The sequence below is a fragment of the Pristis pectinata genome, chromosome 28, assembly GCF_009764475.1.
Source record: "Pristis pectinata isolate sPriPec2 chromosome 28, sPriPec2.1.pri, whole genome shotgun sequence".
NCBI classification, from domain to species: Eukaryota; Metazoa; Chordata; class Chondrichthyes; order Rhinopristiformes; family Pristidae; genus Pristis; species Pristis pectinata.
The window spans coordinates 29,172,813-29,198,158 of NC_067432.1; the positions used below are offsets into that span (position 1 = coordinate 29,172,813).

At 45.7% G+C, this 25,346-nt stretch overlaps 1 protein-coding gene across 2 annotated transcripts in view; it reads left to right on the top strand.

Moving 5' to 3' along the window:
- The window catches only part of LOC127584095 (ras-related protein Rab-27A), a 128,138-nt gene that overhangs the window by 53,839 nt on the left and 48,953 nt on the right, over positions 1-25,346 (top strand). The window contains exon 2 of one of the 2 annotated variants that reach the window (XM_052040658.1): positions 10,663-10,783. The gene's annotated coding sequence lies outside the window, so the exon portion shown is untranslated. Of the gene's footprint in view, positions 1-10,662; positions 10,784-15,362; positions 15,515-25,346 lie in introns of those variants that run through there. The other variant, XM_052040659.1, reaches the window with a different exon arrangement.

Consider the following 25,346-nt stretch of genomic DNA (forward strand, 5'->3'; position numbering starts at 1 on the left):
TAGAGAATCATGGACTGTTTAGGGACAGCCAGCATGGCTTTGTGAGGGGAAGATCTTGCCTCTCAAGCCTGATAGGGTTCTTTGAGGAGGTGACCAGCAAGATTGATGAGGGTAGTGCAGTAGATGTGGTCTACATGGATTTTAGTAAGGTGTTTGACAAGGTTCCACATGGTAGGCTTCTTCAGTAGGTCAGAGACCAAGGGATCCAAGGAGGCTTGGCAGTGTGGATTCAGAATTGGCTTGCCTGTTGAAAGCAGAGGGTTGTGGTGGAGGGAGTGCATTTGGATTGGAGGGCTGTGACTAGTGGTGTCCCACAGGGATCAGTTCTGGGACCTCTACTTCTTGTGATATTTATTAATGACTTAGATGAGGGGGTGGAAGGGTGGCTTAGCAAGTTTGCAGATGAGACAAAGATCGGTGGTGTTGTGGATAGTGTGGAGGGCTGTCAAAGCTTAGAGGGATATTGATAGGATGCAGAGCTGGGCTGAGAAGTGGCAGATGGAGTTCAATCCAGAGAAGTGTGAGGTGGTACACTTTGTAAGGACAAACTCCAAGGCGGAATACAAGGTAAATGGCAGGATTCTGGGCAGTGTAGAGGAGCAGAGGGATCTGGGGTCTTAATATCCACAGATCCCTGAAAGTTGCCTCACAGGTGGATAGGGTAGTTAAGAAAGCTTATGGGATGTTAGCTTTCATAAGTCGTGGGATCGAGTTTGAGAGCTGTGAAGTAATGATGGAGCTTTACAGAACTCTGGTTAGACCACACTTAGAGTACTGTGTCCAGTTCTGGTCGCCTCATAGGAAGGATGTGGAGGTGTTGGAAAGGGTGCAGAGGAGATTTACCAGGATGCTGCCTGGATTAGAGAGTATGGATTATGAGGAGAGACTAAAGGAGCTAGGGCTTTACTCATTGGAGAGGAGGAGGATGAGGGGAGATGTGGAGATATACAAAATATTAAGAGGGCGGCATGGTAGCATAGCGGTTAGCACGACGCTGTTACGGCGCCAGCGATCGGGGTTCGATTCCCGTCGCTGTCTGTAAAGAGTTTGTACGTTCTCCCGTGTCTGCATGGGTTTCCTCCGAGTGCTCCGGTTTCCTCCCATATTCCAAAGACGTATGGGTAGGTTAATATGGGTTTAAAATGGGCGGCGCAGACTCGTTGGGCCGGAAGGGCCTGTTACCACGCTGTAAATAAAATTTTTTTAAAAATGTAAAAATTTAAAAAAAATAGTGGACAGCCAGCACCTCTTTCCCAGGGCACCAATGCTCAAGAAGGCATGGCTCTAAGGTAATGGGTGGGAAGTTAAAGGGAGACGTCAGAGGGAGGTTTTTCACCCGGACAGTGGTTGGTACATGGAATGCGCTGCCTGGGGTGGTGGTGGAGGCAGATACGTTGGTCAAGTTCAAGAGATTGTTATAGATAAGCATATGGAGGAATTTAAGATAGAGGGATATATGGGAGGAAGGGGTTAGATAGTCTTGGGAGTGGTTTGAAGGTTGGCACAACACGGTGGGCCGAAGGGCCTGTATTGTGCTGTATTGTTCTATGTTTATGGTTCTATGCCAGAGCTGCTGGCTGACTGAGTGCAGGAGCCCTGGGCAACATCTCTCATCCAATGACTGAGAGGTTTGCCAGTGAGGGCTGGGAATTACACTGAGTGATAACTTCTGCAGAAATTTCCCAATCACACAACTTTTATCCATTGATGAATCCTACCTTTTGTTTGATAACTCCTGAATGTGGTACCTGGTCCCTACAGAGCAACACTTCACTGTCCCGAAGTGGCTTCTTAACATGTGTAATGTTGGACTGAACAATGGCGATGATTCTCGCTTGTCTGTATACCAGGTATTCAGTACACTACCAGCACACTTGCTACAGCGTGTACCATCTGCAAAAGGCAGCAGCAACCTTCCAAGAGTTCTCTGCCACCCAAAGCCCTGGAGAACTGGTGCCTTGGAAAACCACGAACTATAAATGCCCCTCTGTTCATTCTGACTTGTAAATCTATCATGTTCCTTCATTATTGCTGGCTAAAGTTTTTGGAACTCCCTACCAGCAGCACTGTGGAAAACCTTCACCACATCTACAGAGGTTCAAGGTAGCAGCTGCTTACTGTTCAGGGGAAAAGCCCTCTATTTTACAATTATACCCAGTTCTTTCTTGATCTTTAGTTGAAGGACCAATAAGGAGGGAAGAATTGGGCTTCATAGATGCACTAAACACTATCATTTTTTTCAAAGAACAGTGAGCCACAAGGAAGTAAAATTGTGCAGATGCTATAAATCTGAAATAAAAATTACTAGACCTTGTCAGCAGGCCAGGCAGCATCTGAGGATGGAGAAACAGGGCCGGTGTGAGCCTATTGACCCATGTTTAGCTCTGCTGGTGACAAGTTGTGGTACCTGGATGTGTCTGCAGCTGCTGCAGAAGTTGTACCATGTTACTTTAGAGCCTTTGTTAAACTAATGAAGTTCATGTACATAGGGTGTAACCAATTTCTGATGCCTTTAAATAAATATCCCTGCCCTTCAGCTTGGACAGTGTTGTGACAAAGGAACTTTATGAAGCTGTGGCAGTCCTGCCACATGGAGGTTCTGCATGAACTGGGGTGAAACCGTCTGCATGTGGTGTTGGCCCAGACATGGGCTGGACAGGGAGTGATCCTTAACTTCTCGGTGGTTGATAGCTGTAGTGGTGATAATTGTAGCTTAACCACAGATAAAAGATGAATGTTAGATTCCAGCACCATCACAGCTGGAGGTTTGCAGACACAAAGGGGTCTTGACCCGAAACGTCGACTGTCCATTTCCCTCTACAGATGCTGCCTGACCCGTTGAGTTCCTCCAGCTTTCTCTGTTGCATCTGGAGGTTTGTTGGGTGGTTTATTGCTGTCTAACAGATGTGAACAAGGAACTTGCATACCTGTATTCCCATACTGATGAATCTTTGTTTCATTGTCATAGGTGGCCCAGGAGTATTTTGCGGCTTTGTTTTATTTTGGAATTCCATCGTCTGCAGTGCTTTGCTGCTGTAGTTCTGTTTTCCCTGTCCTCATCTGCTGTCTCCTATCTACATCTCCAGATTCTTGGTCTGTTACAATCCCCTCTGCTCTCCTAAGGGGAATGGAACCATAGTTCCGAGGCCAGTCAAGTCAGCGGTCAGAAAAAGGAGAAAAAGACCTTCATTTGTATAGCATCCTCCATAAATCTTAAAGTGCTTTACTCTCGGTGATGTAGGTAGGGAGGTTGTGAAGGGGATATAAGGAAACTACCAAAGATCTCACAAGATCACAAGACAAAGGAGCAGAAGTAGGCCATTCGGCCCATCGAGTCTGCTCTGTCACTTTACCATGAGCTAAACTATTCTCCCATCTAGTCCCAGTTTCCAGCCTTTTCCCCATATCCCTTGATACCCTGACTAATTAGGATACCTATCGATCTTCTCCTTGAACACCCCCAGTGATTGGACCTCCACAGCTGTAAGTGGCAACGAATTCCATAAATCCACGGCCCTCTGGCTAAAGAAATTTCTCCTCATCTCTGTTCTAAATGGATATCCTCTAATTCTACGACTGTGCCCTCTTGTCCTAACTTACCCACCAGGGAAACAACTTAGCCATATCTTAGCCACAAAGAATATGGATGGGTGGGTGAAGTGAGTGGGCAAAGATCTGGTAAATGGAGTATAATGTGGGGAAAATGTAAAATTGCCCATTTGGACAGGAAAAGTACAGAAGAAGCATTTGTCTAAATGGTGAGAGATTGTAGAGTGGAGGTGCAGAGGAATCCAGGGTTAGTGCATGGAGCTACGACACAAATGCTGGAGGGACTCAGAGGGTCAGGCAGCCTCCATGGAGGGAAATGGACAGTCGACATTTTGGGTCGAGACCCTCTGGAGATACAAGTGGGATCATGGAGTTATGGATTGTGGGAGTCATAGACACAGCACAGAAATGGCCCCTTTGACCCACCACATCCATCCGACCAAGTCCTACCTACACTAATCCCATTTGCCAGAACTTAGTCCATAGCCTAGGAATGCCTTGGCAATTCAAGTGCTGGAGTACCTGCCTCCAACACATCAGGCAGTGTTTTCCAGATTGCAAATGCCCTCTAGATGAAAACAAATTCTTCCTCAAACCTCTAAACCTCTTGCTCACATTTAAACGTGTGCCCTCTGGCCTTGGAGTGCACTAAGTCTTTTTCCCAGGGTTGGGGATTCAAGAACTAGAGGGCATAGGTTTAAGGGGAGAGATTTAATGGGAACTTAAGGGGCAACTTTTTTTTTACACGGGATGGTACACATATGGAATGAGCTGCCAGTGGAAGTGGTTGAGGCAGGTACAATAACTTTTAAAAGACAGCCACATGGATAGATAAGATTTCTTTATTAGTCACATGTACATCGAAACACAGTGAAATGCATCTTTTTTGTGTAGTGATTTGGGGGGCAGCCCGCAAGTGTCTCCATGCTTCTAGCGTCAACATAGCATGCCCACAGCTTCCTAACCCGTACGTCTTTGGAATGTGGGATAGGAAAGGTTTATAAAGCTGTGTCCCAAATGCAGGCACACGGGACTAGCTTGGATAGGCATCTTGGTCAGCATTAGTCAGATGGGCAGAAGGGCCTGTTTCTGTGCTGCGTGTCTCTGACTGCTGCCATGGGGAAAAGTTTTTGACTATCTACCCTATCAATGCCCCTCATAATTTTGTTTATCTCCCATCAAGACCCCACCCCCCAACCCAGTCACCTCTGTTCTGAGGGAAAACCAAACCCAGTCTATCCAATCTGTCCTTGCAACTGAAAGATTACATCCCAGGCAACAACCTGTTGAACTTTTTTAAGGTACCAAAGTGTTTTGATGAGGGCAGTGCCGCAGATGTGGTTTACATGAACTTCAGTTAGGCCTTTGACGTGGGAGACTGGTCCAGAAGGTGAGGGCCCGTGTGATCCAGGACAAGTTGGCAAATTGGATCCAAGATTGGCTTGGCAGTGGGAGGTAGAGGGTGATGTCAGCAGCATCCAATCACTCGTGTGAGTGGTGTCCTACAGGAATCGGTACTGGGACCCTTGCTGTTTTTGATATACATGAATGACGTAGGTGGCACGATCAGCATGTTCAGAGGACGCACGGGTTGGTGGAGTTGTTGGCAATGTGGAGAGTAATCTTGGGCTGTAGGGTAATATTGATGTGTTGAAAAATGGCTGATTGTAGTTTAATTCAGATAAATGTGAGGTGATGTATTCTGGGAGCACTAATGAGGCTAGGACATGCACCATGAATGGGTGGGTCCCAGGGAACATTTTGGAACAGAGGGACCTTAGAGTGCAAGTCCAAAGATCCTTGAAGGTGACAGCGCGGGTAGATAATGTGGTTCAGAAAACATGGGATATGGACCTTCAGCACTGAACACAACAACAAGGAGGTTCTGCTCCAACCTTGTAAAACATTTAATCAGACCTCTACTGAAGTACTGCATGTGGTTCTGGTCACCACACTACAGGAAGGTTGTGACAGTGCTGGAGTGGGTGTGGAGGGGATTCACCAGCCTGGGGTGGAGTGTTTTGGTTATGAGGAGAAACGAGAGGCTGAGTCGGTTCTCCCTGGAGCAGAGGAGGTTAAGAGGGGACATAACTGAGGTCAATAATATTGAGGGGCATAGATTGGGTAGACTGCGGGGAAACTTTTCCCCATATGAGAGGTATATATAGTGGCATGCAAAAGTTTGGGCACCCCTGGTCAAAATTTCTGTTGCTGTGAAGAGCTAAGTGAGTAAAAGATGACCTGATTTCCAAAAGGCAGAAAGTTAAAGATGACACATTTCTTTAATATTTTAAGCAAGATTACTTTTTTTTATTTCCATCTTTTACAATTTCAAACTAACAAAAAAATGAAAAGGGCCCGAAGCAAAAGTTTGGGCACCCTGCATAGTCAGTACTTAGTAACACCCCCTTTGGCAAACATCACAGCTTGTAAACACTTGCTGTAGCCAGCTAAGAGTCTTTCAATTCTTGTTTGGGGGATTTTCACCCATTCTTCCTTGTAAAAGGCTTCTAGTTCTGTGAGATTCTTGGGCCATCTTGCATGCTCTGCTCTTTTGAGGTCTATCCACAGATTTTCGATGACGTTTAGGTCGGGGGTCTGTGAGAGCCTTGGCAAAACCTTCAGCTTGTGCCTGTTGAGGTAGTCCATTGTGGATTTTGAGATCTGTTTAGGATCGTTATCCTGTTGTAGAAGCCATCCTCTTTTCATCTTCAGCTTTTTTTTTACAGATGATGTGATGTTTGCTTCCAGAATTTGCTGGTATTTAATTGAATTCATTCTTCCCTCTACCAGTGAAATGTTCCCTGTGCCACTGGCTGCAACACAAGCCCAAAGCATGATCGATCCACCCCCGTGCTTAACAGTTGGAGAGGTGTTCTTTTCATGAAATTCTGCACCCTTTTTTCTCCAAACATACCTTTGCTCATTGTGGCCAAAAAGTTCTATTTTAACTGCATCAGTCCACAGGACTTGTTTCCAAAATGCATCAGGCTTGTTTAGGTGTTCCTTTGCAAACTTCTGATGCTGAATTTTGTGGTGAGGATGCAGGAAAGGTCATATTTGTGCGGGTGTCGTTGCACAGTAGAACAGTGCAGCACCACTCCAGAGTCTGCTAAATCTTCCTGAAGGTCTTTTGCAGTTGAACGGGAGTTTTGATTTGCCTTTCTAGCAATCCTATGAGCAGTCTCTCCGAAAGTTTTCTTGGTCTTGCAGACCTCAACTTGACCTCCACCGTTCCTGTTAAATGCCATTTCTTAATTACATTACGAACTGAGGAAACGGCTACCTGAAAACACTTTGCTGTCTTCTTATAGACTTCTGCTTTGAGGGCATAATTTATTTTTAATTTTCAGAGTGCTAGGCAGCTGCTTAGAGGAGCCCGTGGCTGCTGATTGTTGGGATAAGGTTTGAGGAGTCAGGGTATTTATAAAGCTTTGAAATTTGCATCACCTGGCCTTTCCTAATGATGACTGTGAACAAGCCATAGCCCTAACAAGCTAATGAAGGTCTGAGACCTTGGTAAAAGTTATGAGAGCTCAAATCTCTTGGGATGCCCAAACTTTTGCATGGTGCTCCTCTCCTTTTTTCACTCTAAAATTGTACAGAACAAAAATAGTACACTAATCTTGCTTAAAATGTTGAAAAGAATGTTTCATCTTTAACTTAATGACTTTTGGAGATCAGTTCATCTTCTACTCACTTAACTATTCACAGTAACAGAAATTTTGACCAGGGGTGCCCAAACTTCTGCATGCCACTGTAAAACTAGAGGACATGTATTTAGGGTAAGGGGGAAGAGATTTGGAGGGGATCTGAGGGGGACAGTTTTCACCCAGAGAGGGATGAGTATCTGGAATGCACTGCCTGAGGGACTGGCGGAAGCAGAGTTACTGACAACACTTTACGAAGTGTCTGGACAAGCACTTGAATCACCAGGGCACAGAAGGCTATGGGCAATGCCCTGGAAAATGGGATTAATACAGATGGATGCCCACTGGTCAGAGTGGATGTGGTGAGCTGAATGCTATCGGACTTTGACTGAGTCTCCTCTGCACCTTTCAATGAAATCATGTCTTTCCTATAGGTTGGCAACTGGAACTGCATACAATATTCTAGCTGGGGCCTAACCAGTGTGTTATTAAGTTGTACCAAGTCCTTCCTGGTCTGGTATTCAATGCCCTGACTAATGAAGGCTGGCATCCTGTATGTTGCCTTCATCTCTCTCGGGCACCATCCTATCTACCTGTGCTGCCACCTTCAGGGATCTGTGTGCTTGTATACTGAGGCCCCTTTGTTTCTTGGGTCCTCCCATTCATCGTGTGTCCCAAAATGCAGCAGCTCACCCTTGTCAGGATTAAATTTCACCTACCTTTGCCCTGCCCAATTTACCGGCTGATCAATATCATTCTGCGGCCTCAGACAACCCTCCTCACCATCAATGACACCAGTAATTTTCATGTCATCTGCAAACCTACTAATCCTACCTCCTACACTCACACCTAAGTTATTATGTAATTCACAAACAGCAAGGTTCCCCGCACCAATCCCTGCAGTACACCACTGGTCACAGGCTCCCAATCACAAACAACCCTTCACCCTCTGCCCCTATTACCAAGCCAATTTTGGATCCAACTTGCCTGGATCCCATGGATTAACCTTTTTGGACCGGCCTTTCAAGTGGGAACTTGCCAAGTCCTGACTGGAGACTGTGTAAACCACATCACCAGTACTGACAGATTCAATTAAATCTTTCAAACAGAATCTCCCACCAAATCAGTGCTGACTATCCCTGCCTTCCCAAGTGCAGATTAATCCTGTCCCTTAGAACTTTTTCCAAGAACTTCCCTCCCTCTTGATATTGGTCTCACAGATGGGTAATTACCCAGCTTATCTCTGCTGCCCTTGAATGAAGACACCACATTTGTCCTCCAGTCATCTGTACCTCTCCTGTGGCCAGTGAAGGCTTAAGTATCGCCAGGGCCCCAACAGTTCTCCTCCCATAGCAGTCCAGGATGCATCTCATCGGGCCCATGGGATTTAACCACACTTATGCCTACTAAGACATCTACTCTATCTAATAACACCCTTTCAGTCTTGATGTGCTCTAGAAATTTACTGTCGCAACTAAAATTTTCCAACTACAATGTCTTTCTCCTTCATGAAAGCAGGTGCAAAGTATTCATTAAAGACCTCCACCCATGTCCTCTGGGTCCACACTTGGTTTCCCACTCGTCTGTAATGGGCCCCGCTCTTGCCCTGGTTATCGTCTTGCTCTTAATGTACCTTGTAAAGTACTGATAAAAGTAATTGGGAAAGCTAACATTTATTGCTGGGGAATTGAATCCAAAGATAGGGAATTTATTGTTCAGTTGCATAAGGCAATGGTGAGACCACACGTAGAGAACTGAACACAGTATTCATCTCCTTGTTTAAGGAAGAAAGTGGGTTGGAAACAGTGCAGAGAAGGGTTACCGGACCAATAACTGGAATGGTTCTGCTGTATTGTGAGGAACGGTTGGACAGGCAAAGGTTGAACCAGCTGGAGTTCAGAAAAGTACGAGGAGACCTGACTGAAATGTCCGATCCTGAGGGGTGTTGACAGGGTGGGTGTTTAGAGAATATTTCTTCTTGAGGGGGAAACTAGAGGTTACTGTTTTAAAACAATAAAGGGTTGTTCATTTAAGATGAGGGGGGATTTGTTCTGAGGGTGATGGTCTTTGTCCCTCACTTCCTTGGGACAGTGGCAATGGAAGCAGAGCCTCTGAATATCTTGAAGGCTGAGGTAGCTGGATCCTTTGAGCGGGTGGCTGAAAGGTTGCCACGGGTGGGTAAGAATGTGGATTAAATGGAGGTGTGGGGCTGAATTGCTATGGTTCTAGGTGTAGTCACTGTTGTAATGTAGGCAGCCTGTGTGTACAGCAAGATCCCACAAATGGCAATGTGGGGAAAACTGGATAAGGGCTGAATTTTTATATAACCTGGCATGTGGGACCAGAGTGGAAAGTGGGCGATCTGGAGAACTTGTGTCAGAAGTGCCTTGTATCCTTGGGGTATCCAAAAGTTCCTCACAGTCAAATTTCAACTCTGCAATACCTCCAGTCTGTGCAGAGCACAGTCGAAAATGTGGTAAATAATGTGTGTAGGTTGAGGGAAGGTTACGTTGGTGAGTGGAGTGGGGGTCCTTTATTTACAGCCGAGCCATTGAGTGGCTCCCCTTGATTTGGTACATTTGTTTAATAGCAAACAGATTAATACACAGCGACACTAAGGGAACTGAGGAAACTTTCTCCCTGTAGAAGGTTGTGGGAGGTGGAAACTCTGACAGAATGGGTGAGGTAGATCCCTCATAGCATTGAGCAAATACTTGGTTCATGGCCTTGGTTATCCAGGAGTGGTGAAATGGGATTAAACTGGGTAAACTCATCTTTGGCTGGCATAGATTCAAAGGGTTAAATGATCTTCAACTGTGCTGTGAATCTCCTCTGTTCCATTTTAAGTACTTTAATTTTTCCTTGCTAATTCTTTACTGGCTTTTTCGTGCAGCCTTGGTGCTATTCATTTGGAGGTTTGATATTGGTTCACTTGTACTTCATTAATGTTTCTGATAGGTTGATTTAAGTGCCAATCTGTTGCCTGTGTTACAGATGACACATGACTTTCACTTTAAAGTCCTATAGAATTTTCTTTTTGCATCTTGAAGTGGAAAATACTTTAGCCGCTGAGCCGTTTGTGACCACTTGCAACATCTGGGCTGCAAGTAACGTGTACTAGGCACTTCTTTAAATGTTGGCTGATTCTCTGTGTGGGTTTACTCTGCCTCTGAAGCTGGCCAACCCTCGGGTTAATAACCTGGAGCTGTGCCTTCAGTGTTTAATTGGATGGCGTGTGCTGAAGGAAAGGCCCCTGCTCAGGCTACCGAACCACATGATAAGCAGCTGATGCGTATTAGGGAAAGATCCAGTGTTTGTGGCTCATGACAGCGCCTTGTGTTTGCACTTCATGTAAGCTCATCTTTGAATCTCATTTATTTGACCTGATTTTTAGTTTTGGTGTATTGGTGAAGTCAGGAATTGGTGGGAGGTATTCTGACCTTCTGTAATCCTCTCTCCCCAGCCTCTGATTCTGGATGAAACGGGCATTTTGTGACCAAGAGAAACCACTGGATTTGGCTGCGTAGTGGGAATTGGATCTGGAAAATTCTGACAGTGACGCCGTGTTTTCTCATTACCTTGAGGTATGAAGTGTTTTAGCACTGAGATTACCATTTTCTTTGGTCATTTGAAGCGGTATGAAAATGTCAGTAACTTTGACCTGACTTGGATTCAAAGAGCCTTGTCCTTGAGATGAATGGCATGGTCCAAGTGGTTCACTGCTCTGTTCAGTAAAATAGATTTTTTTTTTAAAAAAAGCTTAACTAGCCAATTCACTTATGTGCAATGGTGAGTGAATGGTCAATGAGTTTGGATTATATGAAATCACCTGAATTTGGGAATGATGCAAGTATTATGAAGTCTGATAGTGCCAAGTAACTTTGCTTAAAGCAAATAGTTTATTTAGTTCTTGTATTTTGATGCAAACAATTGTTGTTTTGTCTGTAAATCAGTAGCAGCAAGGCCCTCTTCAATTGACAACAAGCAGCTGTAAATTGTTGGCTTGCTGGGAGGGATCAGATTCTCTTTTCCTGACTTCAGCTTGTGTCATCTGGTAGAGATGGCAACTCACAATGACCTGTTTTCCCCATGGTGAATTAATTTGCACCTTTTTGTGCTGGATTCTGACTCAGAGTACTGACAGCTGTGTCAGGACTGAGAATAGATCTGATCCACACCGCCTCCATACATCTCTGAAAATGTTACATAACGAGCCATCACCTTCTTTCCAAATCATTCACTCTTTTTTAGAAAGCTACAATTGCATATTGATAAGGTGTTTTGGTTTTTCTAAAACATTTCCCCTTGGGAAGTCAATACAAATGATTCCAGGATGTCTATAATCGAGCTTTGCAGATGTTTGTGTCTGCAAATCCATCATCTTGATACCTGTCAATGCAAATGGTTGGCAAGTAGATAATGTTTAAACTGGCTCCACCTCACAGTACATCCATCGTATAATTGGTAAAGAGACGTTCAAAGTTTCTTCCTCAAAACATAAGCTGTGTTTATCTTTAGAAACTTATTGAATTTAACAAATAATGAGTGAAGATGTGCAGTTTAATAACTTGTTTGTACATGTTATGTACCCTCAATGGAGGTTATTTCTTTTTACTGACTAAATATGGCAAACATCTCCAACAAGGTTAATACTGTGGAACATTGTGTGATATATTGCAAGTGCCCTTGGCTACATTGAAGAATAAAATGTGTATTTCTATCTTTATAACCAAGTTCTGCACACAATTACACTTTGATGTTCATTTGGGGAGGGATGAGAGGAAGTTAACCAACCGTCCTCCCATCTGTGTGGGGGTCTTCTGGAGTGTGTGGGGTGGTCCCAGGTCACTCTGCAATTTCTGACTGGCAGCCAGTTCAGTCAGCCTGGCCATCGCCTTGTGAGCTGAACAAGACTGTAGAATGGAGAGAGGGTGAGAATTGGAACGCAGGCAGGCTGACACGGCGTTGTCGAGTGTCTGAGTGCTTGTTGCAGCGGGGGCAGTGAGGAAGGTGCAGGTATGGGGAAGTTTGAGCGGTGATGTAGGCAAGCAGTCTGACTGGAGAAGTCATCCAGTGAGCTGTTGGAGGTCATGTGCAAGATCCCAGTCCCTGGGAGAATCAACTGCTTTGTAAAACAAAGTGGAACTGATTGGTTAAGTGACCAGGCTGGTTCTGTAGAGACATGAATCTGAATGTCACAGTGGCAGCTGGGGAATTTAAATATGGCCAAATAAGTGTAGAGGTGAAAGGTCAGCAATATTGTGACCACTGAATGTCCTAATTGCCATTTAAAAACCCTCCTGGTCAGTAAGGTCCCTTGGAGGGGTATCTACCATCCTTGCCCAGCCTGGCCTGTATCTGACCCCAGATCCAGCAACATGGATGACTCTGAACTGGTTTAACAGGTCTCTCTATGCAAGTGACAATGAAGTTTGGCCAATAAATAGTGTTCTTGTTCTGTGAATGAGTCCCTTTCAAAAACAAAGTTTGTAATTATGGAGACACGAGACTGCAGGTGCTGGAAACCTGGAGCAACACAAAAGTACTGGAGGGTCTCAGCGGGTCAGGCAGCACCTGTGGAGGGAAATGGACAGTCGACGTTTTGGGTTGAGACCCTTCATCTGGATTGGAAAGAGGGGAGAGAGCCAGTGTGAAGGGGTGGAGCAAAAGCTGGTGGTGACAGGAGGGAGTGGGAATGATGTCAGGAGCTGGGAGGTGATGGGTGGAAGTGACACAGGACTGGCGATGGGATGAATCTGCTACTTCCGCTCTGCCTGCAGATTAATATTGATCAATACTGCACTTGTACCAGTCACACCACGCTCCCTGGCAGTGACTGTAACCGTGCTCGGAGAATGCCCCAAAGACTGGAATTAAACAATGGGTAGGTTGCAGCCAATGCACTCACTTGGCTTCAGCTGCTTGTGCCTCCCGGAGCCGTGTGTTTTCCACCAGACTCCAGTGCAGCGTTAGATCAGTCCGGCCACTCCTCGGTGCTGCATCTTGCTGCCTCTCCTCCTGGCCTAAACCCTCTCGTCGGTCCACTTTCCCTCAAACTGTCTTGTATAAGGCTGACGTTCTGAGAAGGTCAAATTTTGGTCTGGCAGTTGGACCAGGGGTGGGAGCAGAGGTGGTTCCGCCAGGATTCAGTAGAATTGAAGAGGACCTCGAATGGCCTACTGCTGTTTCCTTGGTGCCTTTTAATCACCCAAACTAATTTGTCCTCGCTTCTCAATGTGAGTCACATGTATATGAAAATGTTTAATTATGTGATTGTGATAATTGGCCTTGTCATCAATTTAATTGAGACGTTTGTTCTTTTTTGGCTTAAAAAGAGAAATGGCAACTGCAGAGAGTGAAGGCCACATTTTGAGCTGATTTGCTTCCAGTTGAGTAAATACTCCAGAATTCAGATGAGTTTTTCCAGAGGTTGTGCTGGGACTCTTGAGGTTTCATGATTTCCAAAATACCTGCAGGAACAATGTGTTATGGAGTCGTTTGTCTAGCACCTGTGTGATTCCAGTGTTACTGTGCTTCATCCCAACTGCCCTATGAAATGGCAGCCAGCTCTGTTCAACAAGAAATGCACACAGGGCCCGTCAGTAACACCAGATAGTTACACAGCAGGGATACTGGCCCTTCAGCCCAAGTCATCCGTGCTGACCCAGGAGCTAGTCCCATTTGGCCAATATCCCCCTAAACCTTTCCTATCCTTGTACCTGTCCAAATGTCTTCTAAGTGTAATTGTACCCACCTCTACCACTTCCTCTGGCAGCTCATTCCATAAACCCACCACCCTCTGTGGAAAAACTTCCCTCAGATCCCCTTTAAATCTTTCCCCTCACCTCAAATCTATGCCCTCCAGTTTTAAATCCCTTACCCTGGGGGATTAAAAAAAAAACTGACCATCCACCTTATCTATACCCCTCATGATTTTATAAACCTCTGAGGTCATCCCTCTGCCTCCTTCACTCCAGGGACAACAGTCCCAGCCTGTCCAGACTCGCCTTGTAACTCAAGCCCTCCAATCCCGGCAACATGCTTGTTCTTAGATCAGTATTTAATCGTACTGTTTATTATTTGGAAGCTTTGAGCTTGGGTCATCTGTGAACAATGTTAAAATACCTCAAGCCCAGTTCCTGGTGGCTTTTGGATACATTATCACACCAAATAATTCAACCCTGCTGAAAACCTGGATGTGCATTGATGCCAGTGTAGGGAGGTTGCATCTCACTGTAAAGGCTGAGCTAGGGTAATGGATGGAAGTGGCTGCTGACCCCAAGATCTCCGAGCATTGTCAGGACAGGTGTGTGTTAGCTTTGAATGAGCCAATCACCTGCTCTGTGCAAAACCCATGTGATTCAATATTAGTGTGTAAGCTGGGAGTTTCTGGAGGAGGGGGTGGGGTGGGTGTTTTGGACACAGTCGGTGATGTATGGGATGTCGGGTATTCTACTTTTCCCTCAATTGCTGCATTTTCTTTGCATAGGTTGAGTGCCTCGGTGTGGAATGAGTCAAGTTTATTGCCATGTGCACAGGTATAGTGAGGTACAGGTACAATATATAAAGAAAAATTGCTTAATTTGAAGCCCTTCACATATGTTTCCCCAGTGATCATATTATTGGCCTCCTAGAAGTTCATCATCCAGGGCAATTGGTACAACTTTCTTGATTTGGTTCCCAAAGTTTCATCCCCACTCCCAAAAATTGTCAGTCCTGTCTCAGTTGGGAGCACTCTCCCCTTGGAGTTGGATGATCTTTGGGGGGGGGGTGGGGTGGGTGCGGGGTTGGTGTCCCAAACTTGAGAGTTGAGCAGAGAAATGTAAGCATCTCCCTCGGTAACGTGCTCCAATGTCAGGGGCCGTCTTTCCGATGGAAATGTTAAACCCAAACCCTCCAACTACACCCTTGAGTGGATATAATAGCTCCCAGGGAATTATCCTTGGTGTCTGAGCCAGCAGATATTCCACATGTATTTCTAAATTTATTAGCACGTTTCTCATGGGTGGTTGGGATGGACAAACCCCTCCTCCGCACCCCACCACTGCCCCACCCACCCCCTTACACTGTCCTTGTTAAAGGCGGAGTTGCATTTAGGGTGGAGAAATTTAAAACCTGGAATTTGCCTTAATCCACCAGCATTGTGCACACAGCCACCACGCCTTCATTTCAGGAAGTTCCTGAGCAAATGCAAACACTGACACGTAAGCTAAAATGCTGTGTGCTTTGCAGGTGGAGCTGATAAATGTGCTGCTACAGGCTGAATTGAGTTAGTTTTAGTCTGAACGCAATCCCAATTCATTGAGGCACAGCAGGTAAGTAGGTTTGAATATTAGAATTGGAGAGACTGAATCCTCAGCTACTGCATTCGGTATTGTTCAAACTCCAGGCTCTGTGTCGCCCCAGTTGCTATTGATATCATAAACGCTTTGACTACATGATCTTTCTTAAAGAAAATCTGTTTTGAAATGTCATCGCTGTGTGCTTTTTGTATTGGACAGTAGGAGTTGAAGGATTTAACTCTTTACATGCTGGCAGTGATTGTAGCTCTGTGACCATTTTCTCCCTTGGCATGCAGGACATGTTAATGTGCTTGGATTACAGTGGGTGGCAGGAAATGCCTCCACTCTGTGCGGTCACTAACCTGCCAGATGGTGCTGCACTGTGGTCTGAGTAAAATGTACTTGGGCGATTTAAAGAAATTGAAATGGGATAAAGTCGAAGCCATGTATCTGATCTTCCTGGAGAAGAGAATTGGTGATGGCCTTCACAAGCACTGACTTTTGGCAAATGTGTCTCAGATGATTTAGTTTGGTGCCATTTGTTTGAAGCTCTTAATTTTCAGGAATTTAGAAACAATAAGTGGCCAGATCACATTATGCTTGACTGCAAAGTACAACTCTCGGGTAGAAATTCATTTTTACTTTATGTTGAGATTTATTTGAAGTTTGTGGTGCTATTTTTATTCTCTATATCATTTGATTCACTTGTTGAGTAAAATTCCATTGATATGAAGTTCCTGAATCCTGTACTGAACGAGATGGGTTTTGTTAGTTGGCACTGGCTTTGGGTGACGGGGCTGTGATCCTGCACAGTGGTACATGCTTGCTGACCAGTTCAGCGAAGGAAGCACTGGTTTTATACCTACTGCTGGCACCACGCTTGTGTGTCTGTAGGTGTGCTGCCCTGATGTGCATTGGCTGTGTCGAGTCCAGGATGTCTGTCTGCACCTGTCAGAAGCCAATGGTACAGCAAGTGCTGCATCTCAGCTCAAGCAGCAGAAAATCTGGTTACAGCAGTGACTTCTGCTAACTGGACGAACGGGGCTTGTGGGTGCAGGGAAAGACCACTTGGGGTTGTGCCCTGTCCTGACACGGAACCTTTCAACGGATCTAAATCCGGGAGCTCTGTATCCAGCAGCACCATGGGAGAAGCTTCGCCTGTGGGGACTCGTCCACTGGCCCCATCAGCACTCAGCTCACAAATGAGAATAAAAGTTGGGATTTGGATATGCACCTGGGGCAGAAAGGAATGGATGAATTTGGTGCTTGGAGGAGGCCTAATAGAAACAGAGGGGCTAATGGCCTGTCTCTGTGCTGTGTATTCCATGCAATGTGATCCTTTCCAACATGGAGAGGTGAAGGTCCTGATTTTCCAGCACTTGGTATCAATATCAGCACTCGCCATCTTGAGCATTTGTGCACAGTCGATTTTATTTCTGCATCCATGGGGAGGCAAATCCAAATCCTTTGGAACTCCAATTCTTCTGCATCTACTGTGATTTTTATTGTCCACCTTGGTGGCCGGGCCTCCTGGAGCTGTGGTGTGGGGGTCTCTGAGACTTTACTGGTCCTCCACTGGAGTATTGATTCTGTTGCATGATGTAGGTTCTGGCCCATGTGGTCTGGTCTGTCTCGGATGTAGCTGGAAAATACTCACCCCCATGTCTGAATTATTGTTTCCAGCAGCTGCTTTGAACTTTATCCTACTTTCAGGTATTGTTGGACTTTTGGCTGTTATTTCTATTACCTACCTTTGACAAATTTTGATAGACACTACACAATGTGATAAATTTTCCAGTGAATGAGCTAAGTGGGTTGGGAATGTGGGAACCAGGGCCCAGGTGAGTGGGAAGGGAGCACAGCAACCATCAGCTGGTGGGTCGGGTGTCGAACCATCAGGATTTCTGAATTGTCAGATAGTGGGTTATCAGAACTTTACTGTAGGTCTTGATGGAAAAGCAGCATTTAAATGTTGTGAAAACTTGCCTGAATTTGTGTGTGGAGTTGCTGGTTGAATGCTGTTCGGTCTGGTACCTGACAAGCAGCTCCTGACTTCAACCCAGTGTTGCAGTGACCTACGACTGGCTGCTTGGTGTGGTGTGAGTGTGTGTGTGATGACGAGGTCCCTCCATCACTTGAACTGAGGGGTCAGCAGTGTAAGCCCCACTTCAGAGATGCGTCTAACTTTCTGGTGCAGGTCTGAGGCGGTGCTACATTGTTGGAAGTGCTATCTTTCTCTTAAGATTTTAAACCAAGGCTTTGCCTACATTAGAAAGATACAGCATGAAAGCAGGTCCTTTAGTCCACTGATCTGTGCTGACCATCAACCGGCCATTTACACTGATCCCACAGTAATCTCTTTTTTCTTCCCACATTCTTGTTAACTCCCCTTGGATTCTGCCACTCACCTACATACTAGGGACAATTTAGAGCAGCCAATTAACCTACCATCCTCACACAAGAAGTGCTGGAGGAACTCAGCAGATCAGGCAGCATCAATGGAGGGAAACAAACAGTTGACGTTTTGGGTCAAGAGAAGGGTCCTGACCAGAGATGTCGACTGTTTTATTTCCCTCCATTGATGCTGCTTGACCTGAGTTCCTTCAGATTCCAGCATGGGCAGAATCTCTTGCCTCAACCTACCAACCCACAAATCTTTGGGATGTGGGAGGAAATTTGAGTACCTGAAAGAAACCCACATGGTCGCAGAGAACGTGCAAACTCCTCACAGACAGCACCCGATGTCAGGATTGAACCTGGGTCTCTGGAGCATCGAGGCAGTGACTCTACCTGCTGTGTCACCATCCTCGAGTCAAAGTTTTAAAAAAAATCCCTTGGTTTTACAGTGAAGGGGCTGGTTACTGGTGTCCCTCACTTTGCATTCTCTGAAAGAGCAGGTTGTGTGGCTGTCACATCACACTTGTATGATTCCATGATGAGTCAATTGTCCATGCTAACCTAAATCCCTCTTCATGGGCCTTGTTGGTGAGAGCACATTCACTCCTTGTCCTTGTAGGTTTTGTATGTGATGAGGTTTTCTCCCAGGCAGTGGGTTACAGACCAATGTTCTCAAGATTACAAGTGGAATAGAATGGGTGAAGAGCAAGCATGAATATCCCTTGGCAGAGCTGTCAATAACTCAAAACAATTGGCATACAGACAAGAAGAGTGGTAGGGATCCTTCTCTCCACCCGAGAGTGGTTGGGGTTAATTGTCCTCTTGGTGCACACCCTGATCTTTGTGTCCCATTGACTTCAGTGGGCCATAATTTGTTTTCTTTCCATTCAAGGGATGTGGGCTTTGCATTTAATTGCCCCATCCCTGGCTGCCCTAGAGAAGGCAGTGGTGAGCTGCCTTTGAGAACTGCAAGTCTCTCGGACCAATGAGGTGCACCCCATGGTTCTGAAGGAGGCGGCTTCAGAGATGGCAGAGGCATTGGTGATAATTTTCCAGGAATCGATAGACTTTGGCATGGTTCCAGAGGACTGGAGGGTCGCAAATGTAGTTCAGCTGTATAAGAAAGGTGGGAGGCAGCATATAGGAAATTACAGACCTATTAGTCTGACATCGGTGATGGGAAAGTTATTGGAATCAATCCTCAAGGATGAGGTTATGGAATACCTAAAGGTGCAAGGCAAGATAGGTCCTAGCCGACATGGTTTCATGAAGGGAAGATCCTGTCTGACCAACCTATTGGAGTTTTTTGAGGAAATCTCAGGTAGGGTGGATAAGGGAGAGGCTGTGGATGTTGTGTATTTAGACTTTCAAAAGGCCTTCGACAAGGGGCCGCACAAGAGGCTGATTAATAAGAAACATGGAAAAACTACAGCACAATTCAGGCCCTTCGGCCCACAAAGCTGTGCCGAACATGTCCCTACCTTAGAAATTACTAGGCTTACCCATAGCCCTCTATTTTATTCAGCTCCATGTACCTATCTAACAGTCTCTTGAAAGACCCTATCGTATCCGCCTCCACCACCGTTTCCGGCAGCCCATTCCATGCACTCACCACTCTGAGTAAAAAACTTACCCCTGACATCTCCTCTATATCTACTCCCCAGCACCTTAAACCTATGTCCTCTTGTGGCCACCATTTCAGCCCTGGGGAGAAGCCTCTGACTATCTACCCGATCAATACCTCTCATCTTATACACCTCTATCAGGCAGTTCCCTCAGCCTGCTTTCATAAGGCATGCTCAGCATAAGATGAGAGCTCATGGAATTACAGGTAGGATATTAGAATGGGTGGAGCATTGGCTGGTAGGCAGAAAGCAAAGGGTGGGAATAAAGGGATCCTGTTCTGGTTGGCTACCGGTTACCATTGGTGTACCACAGGGGTCGGTGTTGGGGCCGCTTCTTTTTACTTTGTACATTAATGATTTGGATGATGGATTAAATGGTTTTGTGGCTAAGTTTGCAGACGACACCAAGATGGGTGGAAGAGTAGGGAGTATTGAAGAAACAGGAAGGTTGCAGAGAGACTTAGATAGTTTAGGAGAATGGGCAAAGAAATGGCAGATGAGATTCAATGTTGAGAAACATGCTGTTGTACACTTTGGAAAAAGAAATAAATGGGCAGATTATTATCTAGATGGGGAGAAAATTCAAAGTACAGAAGTACCAAGGGACTTGGGGGTACTTGTGCAGGATACCCTAAAGGTTAACCACCAGGTTGGATCGGTGGTAAAGAAAGCGAATGCTATGTTGGCATTCATTTCGAGAGGTATAAGGTATAAAAGTAAGGAAGAATGAGAGGGGACCTCATAGAAACATTTAGAATGTTGAAAGGACTGGACAGAGTAGATGTGGTTAAGCTGTTTCCCTTGGTGGGTGAATTCAGTACTAGAGGGCACAGTCTTAGAATTAGAGGGTACTGGTTTAAAACACAAAGGAGAAATTTCTTTAGCCAGAGGGTAGTGAAATTATGGAATTCTTTGCCACGTACAACTGTGGAGGTCCAATCATTGGGGGCGTTTGAGGAGATAGATGGGTATCTAATTAGTCAAGGTATCAAGGGATATGGGGATAAGGCTAGAAATTGGGGCTAGATAGGAATAGTTTTAGTTTAGCTCATGGAGCAGACTCGCTGGGCCGAATAGCCGACTTCTGCTCCTTTGTCTTGTGATCTTGTGAATTGCAGTCCTTGAGGTGCGGGTAAACCTGCAAAGCAGTTCGGCAGGAAGTTACGGATTTTGACCCAGGGCGGTGAAGGGACGGTGATACATTTCCAAGTCTGGATGGTGTGTGGATTGGAGGGCCACTTCCAGGGGGTGGTGTCCCCATGCTTTTGCTGCCGTCCTTCTAGCTGGTAGAGGTGGTGGGTTTGGAAGAGTCTTGGTGAGTTGCTGCAATGCATCCTGTAGATGGTACAAACTGCTGCTGCTGTGTGTCAATGGTGGAGTGAGTGAATGGTTGAGGATGGGGTGCCTATCACATGGGCTGGTGTCCTGGATGGTGTTGAGCTTGAGTGTTGTTGAAGCTGCACTCATCCAGGCAAGTGCAGAGTGCTCTGTCGCACTCCTGACTTGAGCCTTGTAGAGAGTGAATGGACTTTGGGGAGTTAGGAGGTGAGTTACTCACTACAGGGTTCCTAGCCTCTGGCTAGCTCGCGTAGCCACATTGTTTGTCAATGGTAACCCCCAGGATGTTGATAGTGGGGGATTCAGTGACAGTCAGCCCTTGAATATCAGGGGTGATTGCTGGATCTTTTGTAGGATATTGTCATTGCCTGGCACTTGTGTGGTGTAGGGGTCCTAAGCCCCCAACTCTACTCCCTATACACTCATGACTGTGTGCCCAGATTCTGCTCTATCACCATCTACAAGTTTGAAGATGACACCACCACAGTGGGCTGTATCTCAGATAATGAGTCAGAGTACATGAAGGAGATAGAGAGCCTAATAAAATTTGATTTGATTTCTTTATTAGTCACATGTACATAGAAACACAGTGAAATGCATCTTTTGTGTAGAGTGTTCTGAAGGCAGCCTGCAAATGTTGCCACACTTCTGGCGCCAACATGCCCACAACTTCCTAACCAATACATCTTTGGAATGTGGGAGGAAACCATGACGATAACATTTCCCTAAATGGCAGCAAAACAAAAGAGCTGGTCATTGACTTCAGGAAGTGGGGCAGTGCACATGCTTCTGTTTGCTTCAATGGTGCTGAGGTCGAGAGGGTTGAGAGCTTCAAGTTCCTTGGAGTGTACATCACCAATAGCCAGTCCTGGTCCAACCCAGTAGATGCCACGGCCAAGAAAGCTCACCAGCACCTCTACTTCCTCAGGAGGCCAAAGAAATTTGGCATGTACCCTTTTGACCCTCACCAATTTTTGATCGATGCACCATAGAAAGCATCCTATCTGGATGCATCATGGCTTGGTACAGCAACTACTTTGCCCGAGACTGCAAGAAACTGCAGAGTTGTGGACACAGCTCAGCACATCACAAAAACCAGCCTCCCCTCCATGGACTCTGTCTACACTTCTCGCTGTCTCGGTAAAGCAGCCAACATAATCAGAGACCCCACCCACCCCAGACATTCTCTCTTCTCGCCCCTCCCATCAGCCAGAGGATACAAAAGCCTGAAAGCACATACCACCAGGCTCAAGGACAGCTTCTACCCTGCTGTGATAAGACTATTGAACAGTTCCCTAGTACGATAAGATGGACTCCTGACCCCTCAATCTTCCTTGTTGTGACCTTGCACCTTTACCTGCCTGCACTGCACTTTCTCTGTAACTGTAACACTTTATTCTGCATTCTGTTATTGTTTTTACCTTGTACTACCTCAATGCACTGTTGTAATGAATTGATCAGTATGAATGGTATGCAAGACAAGTTACAATAATAAACCAATTTAAATGTTACTTGCCACCTATCGGCCCAGGCCTTCATATCGTCCAAGTCTTGCTGCATTTGGATGTGGACTGCTTCATTATCTGAGGAGTTGCAAATGCTGCTGAACTAAGGCTGGAATGAGGTTGGGAGCTGAGTGACTTTGGCAGAACCCAACCTGAGCTGCTGTGAGCAGGTTGTTACTGAACAAGTGCTGCTGGATCGCGCTGTTGATGATCCCTTCCATCACTTTGTTTGAGAGTAGACTCATGGGGTGGTAATTGGCCTGGGTGGACTTGTCCTGCTTCCTGTGGACAAGAGAGACCTGGGCAATGTTCCATATTGTCGGGTGGATGACAGTGTTGCTGTTTGTATTGGAACAGCTTGGTTAAGAGCCTGGCAAGTTCTGGAGCACTCCAGTACCACTGCTGGAGGGTTGTTGGGGCCCGTAGTCTTGCTGTATCCAGTGAATTTCATCACTTCTCGATTATCATGAAGAGTGAATGAAATTGACTGAAGACTGGCACCTGTCATGCTGGGGACCACTGGAGGAGGCCGAGATGGATCATCCATTCAGCACTTCTTGTAAATGCTTCAGCTTTCTCTTGTGGTCTCCCCCATCACTGAGAATGGGGAGGTTTGTGGAGCTGCCTTCTCCAGTGAGTTGGTTAATTGTCCACCACCATTCACAACTGGATGTGGCAGGACTGCAGAGCTTGGATTTGATCTGTTGGTTGTGGCTGTTGCATGTGGGCAGGGTAAATCAGGCTGGGTATAACTTAAGTATCCAGTTCCTGTTTGGTGCTTAAAATTGGGGCTTTCCTTTACAAAACTTTTTGTTTTTAGAAACATGATCTTTCACCAAATGTAGTTGGAATGCAAAACAAATCCTTGCTTTCTCTGTAGAAGGGGAAGGACACCAGTGAGTGTCTTTTCCCAGGCCAATGTCCCCAGCACAGAGCTCCTCAGCTGGTTCCACCGAGCAGGTCATGTTATTCAGACCAGAGCCCAGACTACCAGTTCAGGCCCTTTCTGCAACCTCAATCCAGGCAAGAGATCACTAAATGGGCAGAGGCTGTTTCAAGGATGTGCTCAATGCCACCTTGGGAAACAATGCAATATTCCCACTGAGTGTTGTGGGCCAGGGATTCCCAGGAGTCAAAAGTAAAGAGGGTAGCTTCAGGATGGTGTTGAGAACCTGAAAGTCTGTGTCTGGAGCACACTGATGCCTTGTATGCAGGCTGGGAGAAGCACATCACTTCACCCACTTGCCCTGTTGATCTTTCTTCCTGAGAGACTCCTGAAGAAGATCAGGACAAACATGGATGGACTGAAAGGGGCATCAGCTACAAGTACAAATCCTCCCCAAGTTACAAATACTTGACTTGTGTACAGCCCGTAGATGCGAGCGACTGTCTGGGAGACTGGCAGGATGGATTTGTTGGCTGCTGCAGGTATAAGATCAGATATCTTTCTTAGTCACATGTACATCGAAACAGTGAAATGTATCTTTTGCATAGAGTGTTCTGGGGGCAGCCCGCAAGTGTCGCCACACTTCCGGCGCCAACATAGCATGCCCACAACTTCCTAACCTGTATGTCTTTGGAATGTGGGAGGAAACCGGAGCACCCGGAGGAAACCCACGTAGACATGGGGAGGACGTACAAGCTCCTTACATACAGTGATGGGAATTGAACCCAGGTTGCTGGCGCTGTAATAGTATTACGCTAACCACTACACTACTGTGAATTCTGTTCATGGCATTATCTGAATGGCTGAGTTAAACACTCTGGTTTAACTACATGTTACTCTACTCTAGGTTGGCCATATGTCTTTATTAAATATATTGCTAGGTAACTGCATTTCTGACCTGTGGACTGGTTGCAGACAGAACCCTGTATTGGAAGTCTGTGCCACTTGCAAAGCTTTTGTATAGAGATTCTGTGTGTGCATCCTGTTTGTGTGTGTCTCTCACTTCAAGATATCAGATTATCAAAACTGGAATTCAATTTGTATCCTAGAGAGGAATGAGCGGGCTCACAGAACAACGCAACGGTTTTAGGCTCACTTTCCCTCCTGGCTCTGTAAACAATTAATCCCATGCTCCTATGTTCTCTTGGTGCTTGTAACATTCAAAAGAGAATTGCATTAAATATTTGTTACCACCACAGTTTCATGCCATGCATTCCAGATTGCAACTTGGAGTTTATTTATAAATAATTCATCAAACAGTGCTGGAATAAAGCTGGAGCTGTATCTTGCTGACATTATCCCATCACCTGTGGTTACCTGGAACTGGAACCTACCTGGCCCAGGTGTGAAGGGACACCTTGCTGGCCTGAAGCATCCGATCTCTGGGGCAGGAAGGAGATGCTGAGGCAGCCAGCAGTGGCTCTGTAGCTGACGATGCCCAGCCCTGGTTTGCCACCTGTCAAACCTCAGGTTTTTTTCTCTTTTGACATTCAGAAACATTTAAAAAAAAATAAAATTACTGATGACTTTTGTTTTTGGAAAGAGGAACAATTAAGAACCATGAAATAAAATGTTGTTGAAATTTGCCTGCCTTGTTTTAATTCCAGTCTTATTCTCCTCACTGAATGAAATGGGTCCCAGATCCCATGCAAGGTCCACCTGGCACAGGATCTGAGAACAGGTTATTCTGGAATAACTGCTGGGCTACTAACTCTGGTCAGGAAGTCTGTCAGTCAGCAAGGTTGACCACAGCATTCCCCTGGAGTAAAGGGGACGATTTGGCCTCTTGTTTGATTCGGCATGTGTGAAAGTCCAGGATTTCCATTTTTATGGGTGGTTTTTGGAACTGCTGGCAGGTACCAGAAAAATCCAGGCAATAGCTTGCACTCTCATCTTGCACATTCCACTTTTTCTTTTCAGATACGCTGCAGCTTCAAAGTGACACCAGCTGGAGCTGAATAATGTATTATCCTTCACAGGCGCACAATGTATCCTCCTCCTAAAACATTCTGATATTTAATTAAAAACCATATCCTTCCAGAGCAGCACAACTT